This window comes from Otolemur garnettii, unplaced genomic scaffold (assembly GCF_000181295.1).
Source record: "Otolemur garnettii isolate 467f Iridium unplaced genomic scaffold, OtoGar3 scaffold00205, whole genome shotgun sequence".
NCBI classification, from domain to species: domain Eukaryota; kingdom Metazoa; phylum Chordata; class Mammalia; order Primates; family Galagidae; genus Otolemur; species Otolemur garnettii.
This window is the reverse complement of record NW_003852600.1, coordinates 1,980,402-1,995,125: the sequence shown is the minus strand read 5'-3', so window position 1 is coordinate 1,995,125 and position 14,724 is coordinate 1,980,402. Positions and strand designations below refer to the sequence as shown.

At 40.2% G+C, this 14,724-nt stretch overlaps 1 protein-coding gene and 1 non-coding gene across 2 annotated transcripts in view; one reads left to right on the top strand and one right to left on the bottom strand.

Moving 5' to 3' along the window:
* Positions 1–14,724, bottom strand: part of ME1 (malic enzyme 1) — a 161,719-nt gene that overhangs the window by 108,659 nt on the left and 38,336 nt on the right. The window lies entirely within an intron of this gene.
* On the top strand, positions 5,746–5,852 carry LOC111721950. The gene has a single exon (XR_002770929.1). It is a non-coding gene; the product is annotated as a U6 spliceosomal RNA (small nuclear RNA).

Genomic DNA, 14,724 nt, shown 5'->3' with positions numbered 1-14,724 from the left:
GACAGAAGGGAGTGGACGCTGCCACAGTCTGCTGGTCTTTCCCCAGCCCTCGCCTCTCACTGCCAATCTTCTGTCCACACAGGAGTCACAGTAGCTTGTTAAAACTTTAACTCCTCTGCTTAAAAAGCTCAATGGCTTCCAAATGGATTAAGAATTTTAATAACACTCTCCTATGACCCCTCGGCCTCAAAGAAACATTCCTTTCTTTCCTTGTGATTTTCCAAGCTGATTTGTCATCCTTCAAGCACCTGTTTAAATATCATCTTTTCAGATACATCCCTAACTACCCTGGGAAAGGAACCCCCGTACTGTCTATCACTGTCTTCTGTTCATCTCCACCACAACCAAACCGTACTGCTCCCCTGTGTCCTGGTTCACTCAACTAGGTCCTGTAAACTCCACGAAAGCAGAAAATATATCTTTTATTTAGCAGTACTCAATGTTTAATAAAGTACCTGGCATACGATAAACACTCAAATTTCTAGTAAAGGAAGGAGGGAAAGAGGAAGGAAATAATAAACACACAGGATCATTAAGGAGATTTTAAAGACGTGGCAAAGCTGGAAAGAATAAGCAAGAATGTTCTGGAAGAACTGAGTAGTCAGTACTGTTACTCAACAATTTCTAAAACTAGGTTTAAATGCTAAATTACTATAATTAACCCAATTAGTGTTAGAAACTTTTAAAAGTGAAACCATAATGGACTAATACTCCCACGAAATATCTATTAGGTTTAAGCTTTTCTGGAAAACAATATATGAAACTCCTCAAAGGTAAACACTCCAGCATTTAAAAGAACAATCTTAATTAACAAACATATCACTTTTCCTATTAAAAATCAGAACATGTATTAGTCAATGAAAACTGAGTAACTCGGAGCTAAGGCAGAAAACAGCCAGTCTAAAATAAGACCCAAGAATGGTCCAACACGGGTGTCCAACCCCCAGCCTGTGGGCCACAGGCAGATTATATGAGGACTTTTTTGTTTATCTATGGTGGCAAATACCACAAAAAACATGCACAGGCTTTTCTCTCTCACCAGCCTTCCTCAGTGTTTGAGCTTCTTTCAATGTGGTGCAGAGTCCAGCAGGCTGGACACCCCTGGAAGATGCACTGACTAATTTCAAGGGTCAACTTAGCCAGGCACAGGGCCTGAGTCTGCTCAAACATTATTCTAGATGTTTCTGTGAAGGTAATTTTTAGATACAGTAACATAGATAATGAAAATCCACAGACCTGCCATTTGATCCTACAATTCCTCTACTAGCTATATATCCAGAAGACCAAAAATCACCCTACAACAAAGATATTTGTACCAATTTGTACCAATAAACATTTGAATGTTTACTGCAGCCCAATTCATAACTGCCAGGTCATGGAAGAAGCCCAAGTGCCCATGGACCCATGAATGGATCAATAAATTGTGGTATATGTACACCATGGAATACTATGCAGCCCTAAAGAAAGATGGAGACTTTATCTCCTTCATGTTTACATGGATGGAGCTGGAAAATATTCTTCTTAGCAAAGTATCTCAAGAATGGAAGAAAAAGTACCCAATGTACTCAGCCCTACTATGAAACCTACTTACAGCTTTCACAGGAAAGCTATAACCCAATTATAGCCCAAGAATATGGGGAAAGGGGAGAGGGAGGGGAAGGGAGGAGGATGGGTGGAGGGAGGGTGATTGGTGGGATCAGGCCTATGGTTCATCTTATAAGGGCACATGTAAATCTTTCTAAATGTAGAATATAAATGTCTTAACACAGTAACTAAGAAAATGACACAAAGGCTATGTTAACCAGTTTGATGAAAATATTTCAAATTGCATATAAAAACAGCACACTGTACCCCATGACTGTATTAATTAACACAGCTATGATTTAATAAAAAAAAAAATCCTTAGATTCTGAATAAAATAGATTATGCTCCTGACTGGCAGAGTCCAGTCACTGAAGGTCTTACTGGAAAGGCTGACCTCCTCTGAGGGAGAGGGGCCCTCCCAGCAGACGGCCTTCAGGCTCACACCCAGCATCAATGCTTCCCCGGTTTCCAGCCTGCTAGCTACTTGCAGATTTAGGACTTGCCAGCAACCACAGTCATGAGGGCCAATTCCTTAAAATGCACCATTCTCTGTGTGTAGATGTACATGTGTGTGGATGAACACACACACAAATGCACAAATACATGCAGACACACACACACAGCACCAGTTCCATTTCTCTGGAGTGCTGTGACTGACACAGAGGGGTTATTTGTTTGTTTTGGAGACAGAGTCTCACTGTGTCACCCTCGGTAGAGTGTGGTGGCGTCACAGCTCACAGCAACCCCAAACTCTTGGGCTCAAGTGATTCTCTTGCCTCACCCTCCTGAGTAGCTGGGACTACAGGCGTCCACCACAACGCCAGGCTGTTTTAGAGACGGCGTCTTGCTCTGGCTCAGGCAAGACAGAAGACAAGCACAGAAGGCAGACCAGTGGCTGATGAGAAGCACTCCACAGCTCCAGCCAGCAAGGAAATGCAAACCAAAGCCGCAAGGAGCTCTCACCCAACTCCAGTTAAAAATAATGGGTTTTTTGAGACAGAGTCTCACTTTGTCACCCTTGGTAGAGTGCTAAGGTGTCACAGCTCACAGCAACCTCCAATTCTTGGGCTCAAGCAATTCTCTTGCCTCAGCCTCTGAGTAGCCGGGAGTACGAGCACCCACCACAATGCCCAGCTATTTTTGTTGTTGCTGTAGCTGTAGTTGTCATTGTTTAGCAGGCCCAGACCAGGCTCCAACCTGCCAGCCCTGGTGTATATGGCCGGTGCTCTACCCACTGAGCTATGGGTGTGAAGTCTTAAGAATGATTTTTATAAAAAAATCCCAAAACAACACTCCCTGAAGTGGATACAGAGAAAAAAGAACAGTATACACTGTTGGTGCGACAGCAAACTAGTACCACCTCTATGGAAAGTCGGATGCACATACCCCAAAGAACTACCATTTGATCCAGAAATCTCACTATTGGGCATTTTCCCACAGGGAAAAAAGTCATTTTCTTTTTTAATTAAAAAGACACGTACACTCAAATGTAATTGCAAAGATGCAGAATCAACCCAAGTGCCCATCAATACCTGAGTGGATTAATAATGTGGTTCATGTTTACCATGGAGCACTACTCAGCCATAAAAAAATGGTGAACTAATTAATGCCTTTTGTCACAACCTGGATGGAACTTGGAGACCGTTCTTCTAAAGGAAGCATCACAGGAATAGAGAAATAAACACCCCATGTTCTCAAACTATTAAATCAGAACAAACCCACCAACAGCCATGTGCACGGCTGGTATAAAAAGCTAACAGAAAGCATGCAGGTGGGCAGGTGGGCAGTGGGCAGGTGGACAGGTGGGCAGGTGGGCAGGTGGGTGGGGGAATTCATCCCTCACGGGCGCCATGCACACATGTAACCACATTTGTACCCCCATAATATTCTGAAATAATAAAAAACAAAATTAAATTAAAAACCTGTAGCCACAATAATACTATAACCTATCATGAGATGACAATTTTGCTGACTAATCAAGCACTATATCACAAGTGTATTATCTTAAAATCAAAGAGACCACTGTGAATTCCCCGAAAGTAGACTTTTACAATTTGGGCTCTTTTTAAATCAATCCTGTAGCTCTTGTTTCCCCCAGGTCCCCCTGCCTTCTCCCATTCCGCTGCCCTACGGGCCTTCCCAGCCACGTTCCCAGGCTCCCTCCTTCCCCCTAGTGTTGCCAAGAACAAGCTTCAGAACAAGGATGAAAGGTCCCAAGTTTCACAAAACCCCCAAGTTCTCAGTAGATGAACAATGGTGGAAAACTCACTGAGACTCGATTCATTACTGTTGTATAACCATAACCATTGTGATATGAGACCTATCCATTGTCAACCAAAGCTGTATTAATAATTGTTACATTACTGTAACTATTGCTGTAACGCCCCCTTAACCAGCCACGTTTCGCTTCTGTACTATGCTTGCACAAACCTATAAAAGACAACCTACCCCCTACTTCTGGGCTGCCGACTGCCTCTCAAAACAGCAACCCCTGCAGCAAGTAAAATAAATTACCAATTAATTTCATCTAAGTAGGGGTGTGACTCTATCTTTTCAGGTCACAGGGTGGGTATAAGAGACTGAACACAGCAATTTAACAAATAAAATAGAATAGAATACAAAATATCCAATGAATCGGAGTGATAAGATTAAGTAAAGGGGTTCACCATCCTGGATTGTGATATAAATCCTATTTCTCACTAAGTACGGCAGTTGATACTTCAAAGCCACTTCCCTAAAGATGCATCAGTAAAACACCAAATATATGTTGAACAACTACCGCGTGTATGGAATTATTTGGTTTCTGTAGCACATGTTATAAAGAGAAGTAAAACTCATCCTGTATATGGTTCAAGGAAAAAAAAATACATCAGTAAATAAAACTAGCATAAGCACCCAATTAATTAAGTATGAATGAACAGACTGTTATTCTGATAAACTCCAAAGCACTTTCCCTGGTAGAGAACACCAGGAAGAGGCCTAAGGTAGCACCGACCGCAGTGGACAGAAGGCCTTTATCTGGCACACTGCCAATAAAAATCAACTGCTTTGAAAGGGAAAATAATATACTTACGCATTTTCAGCTTTTAAAATAAATTACCTCATCATAGTGAAGTATTTCACAAAGCCGTACTATTTTAACAAAATATGTGAAATATGATACTTTTCAAAATTATTATAAATGTCATTCATGCAGCCACCAATCATATTAGGACTGAGATTTATACTGTTAAATGAGAAATTTATTTCCTTAAAAAGAAATAGAATTCAATAACTTTCATGATTTATATTAAGTAGGTAATTCTGTAATTTGGAATCCCTCTATCAACTATATATTTTTTAATGAATGGTTTTTTTTAGAGACATGGTCTCACTTTGCCACCAGGCTGGAGCACAAGGATGGTGATCACAGCTCACCGCAGCCTTGAACTCCTGGGCTCAAGTGATCCTCCAGCTTAAGCCCTCCAAGTGTCTGGGGCTGCAGGTGTGTGCCACCACACCTGGACAATGTTTCAAATTTGTGTAGAGACAAGGTCTGTGTTGCCCAGTGATCTCCCTACCCAGCCTTCCAAAGTGCTGGGATTACAGGTGTGAGCCACCACACCCAGCCCCATGTCAAGCATTTTACAAATTTTACCAATGTGAATATAAAACATTATAAAATATAGAATAAAATTATGCCATTATTTTAAATATTTGAAATTTACTCTGGTCAGGTGCAGTGGATATACCTATAACCCCAGCACTTTACGAGGCTGAGACAGAAAGACAGTGTGAGGCCAGAAGTTAAAGACGGGCCTGGGAACAGGGCAACAATATTTTCATTTTTAAAAACAATTAATAATTAGCTACACATGGTGGGGCCCAGATATAGTCCTAGCTATTTGGGAGGCAGAGGCAGGAGAGTCGCTTGAGCCCAAGAGTTGGAGGGTATAGTGAGTGGTGAAACCTTACTGTACTCCAGTCTGGGCCAAAAAGATTTTTTTTTTTTTGAGACAAGGTTTCACTCTGGCTCAGGCTGGTCTCGAACCTCTGAGGTCAGGGCAATCCATCAGCCTTGGCCTCCCAGAGTGCTAGGATTACAGGCATGTGCCACCATGCCCGGCCAAGATCTTTTTGTTTTTAGAGATACCAAATCTCTTTTTAAAAAAGTATACTATAGTGCTTGCTTCGGGAGCACATATACTAAAATTGGAAGGATACAGAGAAGATTAGCATGGCCTCTGAGCAGGGATGACACGCCAATTTGTGAAGCGTTCCATATTTTTAAACCAAAATCCTTCTTGTTTGAAAATCTATTAGTTTGAAAATCTCTTATTTTTAACAATTCGTGAAACTGTGATAAAAAGTCATCATCAAAAACTTGGTGAATCAGAGACCAGATTATTTCAAATGATGTGTGATGCATTTTAGAGGATGTTCAAGTTCCCTAGAACTAGTCACCTGTAGACCGCTTTTTAAAACATTCCCCAAAAAATCTAGTGAGAAGCGATCTCGTAGAATCCAACCTGTTTACAGAATGTACGACCAGCGACTACGAATCACTCAGGTGTTTCCAATGATGGACAGCAAGGAAGTCTATTCCAACCTCATAAAGTTAAATTATCAGAAAAGCTTTGAAAGTTAAGTCTATATCCTTATAATAATTTCCATTTTAATTCTACATTCTGAGGCTGTGCCATGGAAGTATACACTTTCTTCTACATGAAAATCTTCCAAATAACTGAAGATCTAACTTTCAAGTCTTTTTTTTATTTTTTTAAGGATAAACATTGCTATTTCCTCCAATTCTTTCTCACATGATAAATTTTCAATAACTGTCACTGTCACGGTCACCTTCTCTAGATACACCTCTTCGAAAATACGTTGTCAAAAATCAAATAAAACATTCCAGACATGATCTGGGTGTTTGACACAAAGTGATGTAAGAACAGTTGTCTCCCTTTAAAAAAATTCTTTAATTTCAGTAATGAAGAGTTAGATTTATAATCCTCCTTAAAAATATACGCTGTTCTCTGCAATGAGGAAATAATACGGGGATTAGCACACTTTCATAATCATGGCCTGAGATGAAACTTGGCGATTTCATTTAATTCTCCATATGCTAAGTGTAAACTTACGTCAAACACCTGGTGTACCACACAGCTTGGAGCGGTTATGTTTGGATCTGAAACTAAATTTCCATTCAAGTTTTCCACATTTAAAGTCTCTAACTCAATGAACTGTTACTTTATATTTTTAAGGGCTTTTTACAGTAAAAGATAAGTTTCACTACCTTGCCAGAAAGATTTATATGTCTATGTGTAAATTTAGACAACCATTAGATCTTGATGTAAAGAACTGATGTTTGGATCATGCCTACATTTTTTCCATTCTCCAAATTTTTCCTAATTAAGGCAATGCTTAGGGAGATAGTTTGGTATTTTAAACCACTTATGGGCCCTCAGTGAATTTCCACTACTTAAGATACAGGACACCCTACCTCACTCCTACTCAGCACAAATCATATATACATTTTATAAATATAACATTTATTCTGTTCAGAAAAAAACATAGTCTGTTTGAATTAGTAGTTGAAGAAATCACCTGTATCTCTATAATAAATAAAAATCAACTTTTGTAAAAAAATTCTCTCAAAAAAAATCAACTGAGGTTAACAGTTCAGACTGGAAGCAGTCCAGACTTTCCATCTGATTTAATATTTTTTTGGAAAAAAAAAACATTCCACTATATAGTTCTTTTTCTCATTCCTTAAAATAAGGTTGGTACAAATACTATGTCTATTTCGAGGGAAATGAAAGAAATGAACCAAAGATTATAGAACAAGCAGAAATCGAAACCAAGGGTTTAATTAACATTGGTATTTTAATAGGGATGGTGTTGAATCTGTAAATTGCTCTGGGAAGTACAGACATTTTAACAATGTTGATTCTTCCCAGCCATGAGCATGGTATGTTCTTCCATTTGTTAAAATCCTCTGCTATTTGTTTTCTTAGGGTTTCATAATTATCTTTATAGAGGTCCTTTACCCCTATACCTTTTGTTAGGTATATTCCTAAGTATTTTATTTTCTTTGGGGCTATGGTGTCCTTAATTAACCTCTCATCTTGGCTGTTGCTGGCATATACAAAGGAAACTAACTTGTGGACATTGATTTTATATCCTGAGACATTACTGCATTTTTTTGATGACTTGTAGGAGTCTTGTGGTTGAGTCTTTGGGGTTCTCTAAGTATAAGATCAAATCATCAGCAAAGAGGGAGAGTTTGACCCCCTCTGCTCTGATTTGGATACCCTTTATTTTCTTGTCTTGCCTAATTGTACTGACTGAAACTTCCAGCACTATGTTAAATAGTAGTGGTGACAGAGGACAACCTTGTCTGGTTCCAGTTCTAAGAGGAAAAGCTTTCAGTTTTACTCCATTCAGTAAAATATTAGCTGTGAGTCTGTCATAGATAGCTTTGATCAGTTTATACTCCTCAGTGTTCTAATTAGAAAAGGATGCTGGATTTTATCAATGACAACTGCTACAAAAAAAAAGCTGGGTGTTGTGGTGGGTGCCTGTAGTCCCAGCTACTTGGGAGGCTAAGGGAAGAGAATTGCTTAAGCCCAAGAATTTGAGGTTGCTGTGAGCTGTGACACCACAGCACCCTACCCAGGGTGACAGCTTGAGATACTGTCTCAAAAAAAAAAAAAAATTCAAATATTCTTTAATTCAATGCATTATACCATCTTCCATTTAATCATCAAGAAACCTGATGGTTATGATAGTACTAGTAACAATAACCATTACTTGGGAATATTTACTTGAGCCAAGAATTATGCTAGATACACTATATGTATTTAATCTAACCCCCATCTCCAAAAAACTTGTAAAACAGGTATTATCCTGAGAAAACATGCTGTAAAGAATCCTATTTCATTTCAGTTTTTCTCCATTAATTTGAAAACACATTTTAGAAACATACTTTAAAAAACAAAAACAATTGTCATCAAGAAATTGCTGTTTTAGCTCATTCTGTTTCCCAAAATCAAATCAGTGATGTACTGGGAAAAAAGGAGTGGCTGGGGGTGGAGGCACGGCAGTTCATGCCTGTAATGGTATAGCAATTTGAGAGGCAGGAGGAGTATTTGGGGCCAAGAGTTCAAGACCAGCCTAAGCAACACAACAAGACCCTGTCTCTATAAAAAAATCAAAAATTAGCAGGATTACTGCTTGAGCGTAGGAGTTTAAGGTTTCTGTTGAGCTGTGATGATGCCCTTGCACCCCAGCCCGGGCACCAGAGTGACAGCCTGTCCCCTCCCTCTTCCAAACAAGAGGACTAGCTGTGAAGAGCATAATATGAGCTTGGAGTTGCGTTCTTTCTCTTTAATCAGAAAGTTGATTTCCTCAAAGCCTGTTTCTGTAGAATGAGATCAATTTCTTTCAGATCTACTACTTATGAGAATTCACCTGTTAAGAGTAACAGCTAAAATGAAATCAATTTCTTTCAGATCTACTACTTACAAGAATTCACCTGTTAAGAGTAACAGCTAAAATGAAATCAATTTCTTTCAGATCTACTACTTATGAGAATTCACCTGTTAAGAGTAACAGCTAAAATGAAAGGAGAAATAACAACCACAGCAATACCTTAAATTTTTCTATATGAGTGATGAGCAGAGTATTATCAAGCTACTATGTCTATGTGGTAGCAAACAACATATACTGACTGAACATCAACCAAGCATTTAGTCTAAATAGCATGAGAAATATAAGAACAATTTATTATAGTATAATATAATTAACATTTCTCTCTAGAAGCTCTCCAGTTGAATAGTAAAATATCAAAAAAGAGACTAAGAGTCCCTTAGTCTCAATACCATACACCAGTCTTAATACCAAAAAGAGACTCAGATAAAACATTAGAACTTTAGAAATATCAAAATTAGACACATGATTAAGACAAATATTTGGTATACAATCTGTTAGGAACTCAAGTCTGGCATCGTGGGTCATGCCTCAAACCTCAGCAACTGGGGAGCTGAGGCGAGAGGATTGCCTTCAGCCAGGAATTTGTGACCAGCCTGGGCAATATAGCAAGACCTTGTCTCTAAAGATGTTAAAACAAAAAAATCATCTTTAAAAAAAGAGTTTCACAAAAAAAAAAAAAAAAAAGAGTTTCACATGGCTCGGCGCCTGTAGCACAGTGGTTAATTCTTCTAGAATTAAAATGTTATGGGCTCATAAGAACGAGACAATGCAAGCCCACTGACATTCTCAAAAACTATGATCTGTGACATCTTGAAAACACACACAAAGTATCTACGCCCAAGACAAAAGATATTACACAACAAATGGATATTTCAGCAGTCATGTGGGGGAAAGTAACACCACTGGAAGCAGAGTTACTCATGTAAGAATTTATGTCAGGATGCTTAGCCAGATTTCAATGCCATATTCAAAATAAAAACTAACCACCTCACTACAGGAAAGTATCACATCAGCCAGACAAGGGTGGAAAGTATGATCAGAAGACAGGTCTGCTGGTAACAGTGTCAAGGTCAGCACTTAGAGTACTACTGACCCTAGACTTTCACCTTTTATGGTCCTAAAAGCCATACAAAGTAAGAAAGATAAAAAAAATCTTCCTGTTAACTTTCTGGATGTCTTAGAATACCTGCCATGGCAGAGAAAAACCTTAATAGACATTTGTCAATTTTGGCTTAAAAATACAGATGGTCTACATGTGAACTGGCGCCAGGAAGGTCCCTCGTCCTCACCACCCACACATGTGAACTGGCGCCTAGAAGGCCCCTCGTCCTCACCAGTCACACGTGTGAACTGATGCCCGGAAGGCCCCTCGATCTCACCACCCACACGTGTGAACAGGCGCCCGGAAGGCCCCTCATTCTCACCATTCACACATGTGAGCTGGCACCCGGAAGGCCCCTCGTCCTCATCACTCACAGGTGTGAACTGGCACCCGGAAGGCCCCTGGATCTCACCATTCACATGTGTGAACTGGTGCCTGGAAGGCCCCTCGTCCTCACCACTCACAGGTGTGAACTGGCACCGAGAAGGCCCCTCGTCCTCACCACTCACACATGTGAACTGGCACCCGGAAGGCCCCTGGATCTCACCATTCACACATGTGTACTGGCGCCTGGAAGGCCCCTCGTCCTCACCACTCACACATGTGAACTGGCACCCGGAAGGCCCCTGGATCTCACCATTCACACATGTGAACTGGCGCCTGGAAGGCCCCTCATCTTCACCATGCACACGTGTGAACTGGCACCCAGAAGGCCCCTCAATCTCACCATTCACATGTATGAACTGGTACCTGGAAGGCCCCTCGTTCTCACCAGTCACACATGTGAACTGGCGCCCATAAGGCCCCTCAATCTCACCATTCACACATTCATCAAATCCTTTCCCTTTGCAGTAGACCCTCCACAGCTGGCCACCCCTGCACTGCCCACCTCCTCAAGCTGACCTCTTTTTCACAGACCAGACATGCACCAGCTGTGCGTATCAGGACCAGGAGGCCTCGTTCCTTATGCTGACCACCTCCCTGTGTTGACCAGTTTGTTACAGTCCTAGGTGGTCAACTTATAGAGGTTCTACTGTAAATGCCTAAATTTATTACACACAACACAAATTCAGAAAGATTTTTTCCTAATTTTAAGAGAAGTCATGAACATTATTTTACTGGAAAACTCCAAAATCATCAAAAATTCATCAGAATATATTAAAATGCAAGATGACAGAAAACTGCCATGAAGAGATTACACAGAAATGGTTTCAGAAACTCTACTTTGTCTGTTAGTAAAGCCTTCCTTTACTAAAATTTCAAATATTATGGAAAAGTTGAAAGAATAATAAAACGGGCATCTCCACCCGCACTCGACTTTGCGAGCATCTTACCCAAACACTCTCGCCTGCCGGGTTCCCCATCTCTTCCTCTCCCCTCCCAGCCATCCCTGTCTATTCCCTGCTGATATAATCAAATGCAGTCGTAGTGTGCAGAAGAACAGACTAAGTAAATTGCACTGTACGGGGGAGACAGACTGTTACGGTCTTATAAATTCAGCTCCCATATCACCACCCATGAGCTCAAATAAGGCCAGGTTTTGTCCCAGATGAGATCCTGCCCATATTTGGGTTTTGAAGCTTTGGAATTAAGAAATATGGATAACGGCCTGGTGCCTGTAACACAGTGGTTACAGAGCCAGCCACATACACCAAGGCTGGTGGGTTCGAACCAGGCCCAGGCCTGCTAAACAACAATGACAACTGCAACAAAAAAATAGCCAGGCGTTGTGGCCGGTGCCTGTAGTCCCAGCTACTCAAGAAGCTGAGGCAAGAGGATCACTTAAGCCCAAGAGTTAGAGATTGCTGTGAGCTGTGGAGCCACAGCACTCTACCAAGGGCCACATAGTGAGACTGTCTCCATAAAATACATACATATGTATGTCATTCAGATGGTCATGTTATGTCACTACTCAGGACCATGTAGGGTTTTCCTTTTAATTAGCAACAAAAGTACAAGCCAATGTTCTTCAAAATAGCTTACAAGGAAAATTCTAGGGTGTACACCCTCTCGGGACCTTGCCTCTGTGACCCCACCTGCTGTGCTCCCTCCCTCACTCCACTCCAGTCGCACTGGTCTCCACGCTGCTCCTGGTCTCTCCAGGTACGTCCGACTGAGGGCCCAGCACTGGCTCGTCCCTCTGTCCAGCATGTCGGCCTGTATCTACACAACCCCCACCCCTCCATTATCATATTACAGTGAGGCCCGCACAGCCTGCTCTGCTGAGTCACACCTGTCTCCTGCAAAGAGCCTGACGCACTCGCTCTCTCTTTCCCTCCGTAATACACGCCCCTCACACATTCTAGATAATTTACTTATTTCATATTTCCATAGTCTGTCTGTTCTGTCCCTAAGACCTGGGGAAACTACTTAGTCCACAGTGTAAGTGCTCAACAACAATCGCCACTATTGAGATTTCTTCTTTTTTTTATTGAATGGTAACTATGTACATTAATGCACCTCTGGAGTACAGTGTGGGGTTTTCACACACAATCCGAAACACTTCCATTGAGATTTCTATGTCCCCTTCAACCCAAAGACCAAAGACTTGGTCTGAGCCAAGCTCTTCACATGTCTTAATCACGAGCACTTTTCAGTTTCTCACAGAAACATTAAATTTTAAACAGCCACGTTATACACTTATGCTTTTATTAAGACTCTTTCTTTGTGTAGAAGCGTAATTTTAAGACATATACAGATGTTTATGATACGATACCCAGAGAAGACGGTAAGGTCAGAAATTGTTTATACAGAATGACCCCTTCATCCAGGCCGGGCACAGTGCTCATGCCTGTAACCCCAGCACTCTGGGAGGCCAAGGCGGGTGGATAGCTTGAGCTCACGAGTTCAAGACCAGCCTGAGCAAAAAACAAGACCCTGTCTCTACCAAAAATAGAAAGAAAAAAAAAATCAAGATCCCTTCATCTACAAAGACAATAGTAAGTATTTGTGCATATCAGGGCTTTTTGGTACAATGACATCAGGTATTTTTAAGTTACCTCCTTCAGTATATCTGTGTTTTCTTTTTTCCAATAATAAATATGTATTGTTGTGTTATTAAGACAACATTCTTAGATAGTCAAAAAATAATTATTCTTCATAATAGCATTACTAGCTAAACTCTAACTCCTATTATGAAAAAAATGTAGTCCCTGGTAATACAGCCGTTTTATAAACGCCACACGGACGTGTGCTGTTAATGTAGGTCAACATGCTGTTTGATAGATCAGTAGGGTAATACAGTTCATAGTAATCTGTGTATTTCAAAATAACTAAAAGAAAATAATTGAAACGTTTCTAGTATAAAGAAGACAGATGTTTAAGGCGAGGGACATTCCAAGTGCACTGATTCGATCTTTACAAACTATGTGTATTAAATATCACATCTACCCCCAAATACGTCCATCCATTATGTATCAATAAAAAATATTTCATGCGCTTTAGCAGCCTATCTGAAGATGTTCATCTAATTCTTCTCCTTATACAAAGGGAGGATGGAGTCAATTCTTTTCATTATAAAGCGTTAACGCAGCACAAGTGTGGTAACCACCATCACCACATCCAGGCAGCTACGTGAACTCCACATAACCTGAGATACCGCCTCTGAAACACTCCTCTGAACGACAGTTTTTTCAGCAGGCTTTTATATTTGGGGCATAAAGTTATGGTTCAAACATTTCTTTCTTATATTCAAAATTCAGAGCTGTAAGTAGCACAAACATATGCAGCTTATTGCTGTTAAAAGTATTAACATCTATTTATTTCAATTGCTTCTTGTTTCAGAAAGTACTGAAAGTAACATCATGAATAAAATAGTCCTATAAAGCAGGAGGATTTAGGCAACTTGTGTTATTCTGTGCAACTTCCAGGTGACTATTTCAAATGAGTGAGCAAGAGGGCGTCTTTAAGACTATTTAATTCCAAATCTAAATTTATAAAGTAAGATACTTCCCATTTTTAGAAAAATTTGAAATCTTTGTTTAACTTACAAAAGCATATAAAATAGGGATACTTAACTTCTCCAAGAAAAATTTGATTATAATTACTTTCTTTGCAAACAAAAAAAATTCTTTTATTATCTGTAAAAGGAAATACAAATTGGCTTAGAAATACTTTCCCATGGTCTTAATCTAGCGAGAAAATATGAAATGTTCTAATGTTATATATATTTAATATCTTTTAAATACAATTTAAATTAGATTTTTCCAAACAAATTCATTTAGAATTGAAAAGGAGGAAATAGTTTCAAACTTATTTTAGAAGGCCAGCATTACTCATCCAAAGCCGGACAAAGACATTAGAAAAAAAGAAAATTACAGGCCAATATCCCTCATGAACATAGATGTAAACCTCCTCAGCAAACCACCTTCAAACACTCATTCAAAAGATCATTCATAGCCAGGCACAGGGGCTCACACCTGTAATCCCAGCACTCTGGGAGGCCGAGGCAGGAGGATCCCTTGAGCTCACGAGTTCAAGATCAGCCTGAGCAGGAGTGAGACCCCCATCTCTACTAAAAATAGAAAAACTAAGGCAGCGGCTATGGCTCAAAGGGATAGGGCACT